Source organism: Scyliorhinus canicula, chromosome 2, assembly GCF_902713615.1.
Source record: "Scyliorhinus canicula chromosome 2, sScyCan1.1, whole genome shotgun sequence".
NCBI classification, from domain to species: Eukaryota; Metazoa; Chordata; class Chondrichthyes; order Carcharhiniformes; family Scyliorhinidae; genus Scyliorhinus; species Scyliorhinus canicula.
In genome coordinates this window covers 177,896,010-177,903,895 of record NC_052147.1, presented here as the reverse complement: position 1 = coordinate 177,903,895, position 7,886 = coordinate 177,896,010, and the positions used below count along the sequence as shown (strand labels likewise).

Sequence of the window (7,886 nt, the reverse complement as noted above, 5' to 3'; positions counted from 1 at the left end):
TGAGCAGAGGGATCTCGGTGTCCATGTACATAGATCCCTGAAAGTTGCCACCCAGGTTGATAGGGTTGTGAAGAAGGCCTATGGTGTGTTGGCCTTTATTGGTAGAGGGATTGAGTTCCGGAGCCATGAGGTCATGATGCAGCTGTACCAAACTCTGGTACGGCCGCATTTGGAGTATTGCGTACAGTTCTGGTCGCCTCATTATAGGAAGGACGTGGAAGCTTTGGAACGGGTGCAGAGGAGATTTACCAGGATGTTGCCTGGTATGGAGGGAAAATCTTATGAGGAAAGGCTGATGGACTTGAGGTTGTTTTCGTTAGAGAGAAGAAGGTTAAGAGGTGACTTAATAGAGGCATACAAAATGATCAGAGGGTTAGATAGGGTGGACAGCGAGAGCCTTCTCCCGCGGATGGAGGTGGCTAGCACGAGGGGACATAGCCTTAAATTGAGGGGTAATAGATATAGGACAGAGGTCAGAGGTGGGTTTTTTACGCAAAGAGTGGTGAGGCCGTGGAATGCCCTACCTGCAACAGTAGTGAACTCGCCAACATTGAGGGCATTTAAAAATTTATTGGATAAGCATATGGATGATAATGGCATAGTGTAGGTTAGATGGCCTTTAGTTTTTTTTTCCATGTCGGTGCAACATCGAGGGCCGAAGGGCCTGTACTGCGCTGTATCGTTCTATGTTCTATGTTCTCTTGAATTTGAGCAGCCTGTCTCTTAATATGGTCGTCCAGGTTAGTGATATTTTCAGAGCTATCTGGAATGTAAGTACAGCACTCTTGGCCTATGATAGCGCACGTTCCTCCCTGCGAGGCTAACAGATAATCCAAAGCCAGTCGATTTTGTAATGCCACGGTCCGGACAGCCACTAGCTCAGCTGAGACCTCAGCCAGTGCCTGTCCAGTGTCCCTGGCTTCTGTTGCCGTTACGTTTGCCAGATGTTCCAATGCTGAGGCAATGTAGATCAGTTCGTTGGATGCCTTGCCCGTACCGTACAAGGGAAAGGCCATCATAAGGAACTGTTCCGTTTTAGAATTAGTTCTTTTTGCTCGCGAGGGGGAGTGCTTAAGGGTGGGTAGGTGACACATTTGGGGTACGACATATCCCAAAAAGCAGGATCCTGTCCAATCAATGGGGAGCCACGGATATGCTTTAGTGCCGCATATGAAATATGTTCCATTGTAGGCTGTAAAATCTTCAGCTGATGTCATCCAGGGGATTGGGGATGTCTGTCACCATGAACTGTTAGAGGTTATATTCCATACCCTGGACCAATCACAGTTAAACCTGCCCTTGTTGGAAATGCCTGGTACCGGTCTTTGCCAGTCAATTGTAAGGTTGCACCTACTTTGCCCCATTAACTTTCCTTTCCCTGATTTATTAAAACATATGGAACCTTGAACATTATACGAGTGGACAGTGAGGGAGGGTGGAGTCAGGGCATGATTATAGGTAGGTTGATATGAAGCTGAAAATTTAGTCATGTCATAGCCAGCAGATCTCCATATTTCCTTATCCCCTATCTCCCCTGATCCCTGTTTAATTTTGTCGTAAAATCCATTCAACGGTCTCTGCGGTATGAAAGGGGAGGGATTGGAGAGGTACTCTTTCCCTCGAATGGACGGGGATGTGGGTACAAACCCAACACTTGCTTGTATTAAATTTTTCGGCATAAAGATATGACATATGTAAATAGGTATCGGAAGGCAGGTCTTGTTTAGTTCATTGTTTTACTACTGAGTGGCCATTAAGGCTAAATAGTCCAGAGAGTCCAAAAATTATACTGAAGATCTCCATCCTGTGTTCTCGTCTGGGTTGGAGACTATCTTCTTGCAATCGGATAGAAGTACCCAACTTGCACGTCCTTCAAGCTTGACCGAAGTTGGTGTCGTCAGTAGTACGAGGAAGGGTCCGCTCCAGCGTTGTCCTAGTTTCTTTCTATCCCAGTTTTTCACCAACACGTGGTCTCTGGGTTTGATCACTGGATATCGAGGGACGGCTGTCCCTGTCGTTACTGGGAGATGTGCCTGTTTTACCTGTGAGTGGAGAAATTTCAGAGAAAGTGTTAATTGCTTCAAATAGTTCTGCATTTGTTCCCCCATCACATGGAGGTCTACTCCCTCTAGGGGTTTTTCATGGGCATCCCAGGGAGTCCTCATTGGCTGACCACAGACTATCTCTGCAGCTGACAGTCCAGTCTGCGAATGGGGAGTCACTCGCATGTGAAACAGTGCCAAGGGTAATACTTTTAGCCAATTTAACCCAGTTTCTTCAGTTAATTTAGATAATTTTTCTTTTAAAGTCCCGTTGGCTCTTTCCACAATTCCTGCTGCCTGCGGATGATACGCGCAGTGCAGTTGCTGTTTAATTACAAGTGCTTTGCACAATTCAGTGTTGATCCGAGCTACAAAATGTGGTCCATTGTCTGAGCTCACCATTTTGGGTACCCCAAAATGAGGAATGACTTCCGTTAACAACAACTTCACTACTGTATGTGCCGTACAATTAGTGTTGGGGAAAGCTTCAATCCATTTACTAAACACATCGATTATTACTAAACAATATTTATAGCACTGTGCTTTTGGCAATTCGATAAAATCAAGCTGTATACAAGCAAAAGGACCATCTGGCAAGGGAGTGGTTCCCGGAGGGCATTTAATACCTTTACCCTTATTATGTTTCATGCAAATGACGCATCGATCCAGCCGCGTTTGTGCTGCTGTATTCAAATCTGGGTGCCACCAAGTATTTAGGAGTAGCTGTACCACTCCCTCCTTGCCAAGATGGGTACAAGAATGCAAGTAATCAACAAGTACCGGCAATAAAGAATTCGGAATACAAACTTGACCAACTGGAGTAAGCCAGAGGTCATGTCAAGGACTGTGAACACCCCATTGACTTCCATAGTGTTCGCTCAGAATCAGAGGCGTCCCCCTGTAAATTTTGAACTTCAGCTATCTCTGGCATGCCCTTCATCCTTAATGCAGAGACCTGCTTTAGAGCCTGATTAGCCCCACTGGGAACAATTAAAGAGGTTGACCTTTAGCAGCTGAATCAGCACGGGCATTTCCTAATTGAACAGGAGTGGCCACCTTCGTGTGCACAACTGTAGTAATCCACGGGAGGCAGGAGTTCCATCACCACACCAATATTTATTTACAATAACGATATTACAGGAGCAGCTACAAACAGTGCTGCTACCAGTCCAGTCAACTTAAGACTGCTCACAAAGACTACACAGGTGATTATATGGGCCCCCTCAATGAGCTATCATTGAGGGAGCTCATACTCCAATTGGCCAACCAATAAAGCCAATTGGAGTTCATTATACCCCTCCCCCCCCCAATGTCCGAGGAATTCCTGCCAGCTGGAATTCCTCTGAGTTTCTTCCTGCTCCTCATGTCTGGGTCAGTCACCTCTGTGTCGTCCGCCGGGTCGTTCTCCGAAATGGGCGGGGTGTACCTTATAGGTGCCCGTCTTTTCCTTGACGACCTCCTTGGAAGTTGTTCGTCCTCCTCCTCAGGGAGAGGTGTCGTGGCGGCCTCGTCGAGTGTGTCCATCTCCGACTCTGATGACTGGATGACGGGGTCTGGAGAAATTGCTCGGGGCTGGGGTGTGGGTATCCTTTCCGTCTGGGCTATCCCAGGTTGAGGCGGTCCTGCTTCGCCTGCCTCCAGGTGTGGTTCCGCTGCCCTTATTTGGTCTAGGTGTTTCTTCAGCACCTTACCACCTATTGAAACCTCATAGGATATGGGCCCTGTTTGGGACTCTACCGTGCCTTTGACCCACGTTGGTCCATTCCCATAATTCTTGACCCAAACCGGTGCCCCCACCTGGAAATGTCTCTGCTGCCGACTATTATCATGCCCCCTGCGTTGGGCCTCCTGTTGTTTCTCCACTTTCCCCGTTAAATTTGGGAAAAGGAGACTCAGCCTCGTTCGCAGCCACCTTGCCATTAAGAGTTCAGCTGGCGGTATGCCCGTTGTGGAATGCGGTGTGGTCCTGTAATCAACAGCCAGCGGGAGAGCTTTGTGTCTATTGAAGCTGCCGGCTGCTTCTTGAGTCCCGCTTTAAGTGTCTGGACCGCTCTCTCTGCCAGGCCGTTGGTCGCTGGATGGTAAGGGGCCGTTTTGATGTGACGGACTCCGTTTTCCTTCAGGAATTTTCCAAATTCCCCACTTGTGAATGCCGTTCCGTTGTCCGACACCAATACCTCCGGCAGTCCATGTGTTGCAAACGAGGCCCTGAGCTTTTCAGTTGTCGATGCTGTGCTTGCCGTGTTTACCCGGTGGACGTCCAACCATTTGGAGTGGGCGTCCACTATCACCAAAAACATTGAGCCCATGAAAGGGCCGGCGTGGTCAATGTGCAGGCGGGTCCACGGTCTGCCTGGCCATTCCCACGGGTGCAATGGCGCCGCTGGTGGCATTCTTTGCCCCTGTTGGCACTCCTGGCACCGACGTACCAAGGCTGCTATGTCTGTGTCCAAACCTGGCCACCAAACGTAGCTTCGAGCTAGCATCTTCATTTTAGATACCCCTAGGTGTCCGTGATGTAACTCAGTTTTTTTTTCTTTTTTTAAATTTAGATTAGCCAATTATTTTTTCCAATTAAGGGGCAATTTAGTGTGGCCAATCCACCTACTCTGCACATTTTTGGGTTGTGGGGGCGAAACCCACGCAGACACGGGGAGAACGTGCAAACTCCACACGGACAGTGACCCAGAGCCGGGATCGAACCTGGGACCTCAGCGCCGTGAGGCGGTTGTGCTAACCACTAGGCCACCGTGCTGCCCTGATGTAACTCAGTTAAGATTGCCTGACGGCCCTGAGCTGGGACGATTACACGGGCTCCCCATAATAGGATACCGTCTTCTACGGTTATTTGGTCCCTTCAGCTCCAGTATGGGTGCAACTGGGGCTCCACTGGTCTTTCCAGTTCCCGTTAGCAGTAAATGCTTCATCTTGGTTAAAACTGGGTCTTTTTGCGTCCACAACCGAATATGTTGTGCGTCTACTGGTAGGGTGTCCAAAAAAATTAGAGTCATTACTGTCTCCTCTACTTTTGGTATTTGCGGCAGAGTGTCCGGGAGGGGAAGTCTGCTCAAAGCATCTGCATGTGCTACTCGCGTTCCAGGTCTGTGCTCCAGAACGTATCTATATGCCGCCAGTAGCAACGCCCAGCGTTGGATTCTAGCTGATGCAATCGGGGGTATTGACTTGTCTTCTTTTAATAACCCTAATAACGGCTTATGGTCCGTCACTATGGTGAATTTCTGCCCGTACAGATACTGGTGAAATTTCTTTACTGCGAATATCACCGCCAGTCCTTCCTTCTGATTTGGGGGTACCTCCTCTCAGCCATCGCCAAGGTCCTCGAAGCATAGGCTATTGGCCGTTCTTCCCCATTCCTTCCTTTAGGGCTAAGTCGGCTCCTACCCCATCGGGGGATGCATCACAAGTGACCACCAACTCCTTCCTTGGGTCATAATGCTCTAGGACATTTTCGGATGACAGCTGTTCCTTAATGTCCCTAAATGCTCGGTTTTGGCGGGTGAACCCTTTCCATTCTTGCCCCTTTTTTAGTAGCTGGTGGAGGGGTTCCAGGATGGACGCCCTATTTTCAATAAATTTTCCATAATAGGTTACCAACCCTAGAAATGATCATAACTCCTGGACTGTGGTGGTAGCTGGGGCTTCTTTTATTGCCCTTACTCTGTCTTCTAATGGATGTAAGCCTGACTCGTCTACTTTATATCCCAGGTACGTCACTTGTGGGGCCAGAAAAACACAGTTTTCCCTTTTTAGCCGTATGCCTGCCTTTGCGAAACGCCTGAGCACTTCCTCCAGGTTCCTTAAGTTTTCCCTGTTTGTCCTACCCGTGATTAAGACATCGTCCAAATAAATCGCCACCTGCGGTAGTCCCTGCAGAATATTTTCCATCGTACGCTGGAATATAGCGCAGGCTGATGACACTCCAAAAGGTAGCCTAGTATAACGAAAAAGGCCCTTCAGGGTGTTGATCGTAGCGAACTTCTGGGAGCCCTTGTCCAGTTTTAACTGCAGGTAGGCGTGGCTCATGTCTAGTTTCGTGAACAAAAGCCCACCTGCCAATTTGGCATATAGGTCGTCTATTTTCGGGATTGGATATTTGTCCAGTAGTGCGTATTTGTTTACTGTCTGTTTGAAATCTCCCCAGAGAGTATCGAGCCGTCTGGCTTCAAAATTGGTACCACCGGCGCTGCCCATTCCGAGAATTGTACTGGTCTGATAATGCCGTCGCGCCATAACCTTTCTATTTCGTCATTTACTTTCTTCCTTAATGCAAAAGGTACCGGCCTGGCCTTACAAAATTTTGGAAGGGCTTCTGCGTCCATGTGCAAATTTGCTTTGGCGCCCATGATTTCCCCCAAACCGTCCTGGAAGACCTCTGGGTACTTTTGGAGTACTCCACTCAACTGCACGCTTCCACTCTGGAAAATTTTCATCCAATCTAATTTTAGGTCTTTCAGCCAGTTCCGTCCAATTAAGCTCGGTCTGGAGCCCTCTACTATCGTCAACGGTAATCTGAGCAATTGTTTCTCATATTCCACAGGTACATGAGTCGTGCCTAGAACTTCCAGGGGTTCCCCTGTGTAGGTTTTAAGTTTCGTTGATGTTTTTGTTAGGGTTAGTGGCTGGAGTCCATCTTTGATTTTTCTAAATGCTGCCACTCCCATTACTGATACGGCCGCACCCGTGTCTATTTCCATTATTGTCGGCCGCCCGTTCACCCGTGGGGTAATCCTAATGGGTTCTGCTTTCTTCATTGTAACATTATATAATTGTTCACCTTCGGAGGAGGATGGGGCTTCTAGGTTGTGTACTTCCCTGCATCCCCACCTGCTATTCCTCTTCTGCCACCTCCTTCTAGGGTTTCTGTCATTGTTACCCCACTCTGTCTGGTGCCAGAAATGGTCCTTCTCTGTTGGGGGAGCCTCAGCCAGTACTTCCCTCTGTCTCCAGTTAGTCCTGGCAGACTTGGGGGCAGTTCTGGGGTTTTCCTTTTTCCCTCTATTCCTCGGGTTTTTCCTGAGAGCGGCTATCTGGTAGCAGGACCCATTGTGGTAGTCCCTCTCACAGGTATCTACCTCTATTGGCATGCCCTGTAGTTCCTGCGCCCCACTTGCTGCCTTTTCTAGGGACAGTGCGAGCTGTAATGCCTGCCTGCAGTCTCGTTCCATTTCCGCCAACAGGCGTTTCTGTATTGTGAGGTCATTTATACCACACACTAACCGGTCCCGAAGCATTTCATTTAGTGTCGGGCCGAACTCACATTTTTCCGCCAGCCTTCTCAGGCGGGTCAAGAGATTCGTGACTGACTCCCTGTCTTCCCGCTTCGCTGTGTAGAATCTGTACCTACGCAAAATGAGGGGTGGTTTTGGGTCGTAGTGCTCTTTCACCAATTCTGTTACTTCTTGGAAAGTTTTTGTGTCCGGCGCATCGGGATAATTCAGACGACGTATAATGGCGAAAGCGGAGGGTCCGCACGCCAACAGCAGGATAAGCCGTCTCCTTTCGTCCGCCAGTATATCATTTGCCCGGAAGAAGTAACACATTCTCTCCACATACTGGGACCAGTCCTCAATAGCCGGGTCGAATGCCTCCATCCTCCCAAAAAACTGCATTTTTAAAATGGCAAGGCTTACCCTCCGGGTGCGGCAGCTGGTCTCCGTAAAATTCGTAGTTTACCTCGTCGCCACTGTAGTAATCCACGGGAGGCAGGAGTTCCGTCACCACACCAATATTTATTTACAATAACGATATTACAGGAGCAGCTACAAACAGTGCTGCTAGCAGTCCAGTCAACTTAAGACTGGCTCACAAAGCCTACACAGGTGA

General features: G+C 48.6%; 1 pseudogene; it reads right to left on the bottom strand.

The window, feature by feature from the left end:
• Positions 1-3,755: 3,755 nt before the first annotated feature.
• LOC119962432 lies at positions 3,756-6,772 on the bottom strand (annotated as a pseudogene).
• Between the last annotated feature and the right edge of the window lie 1,114 nt (positions 6,773-7,886).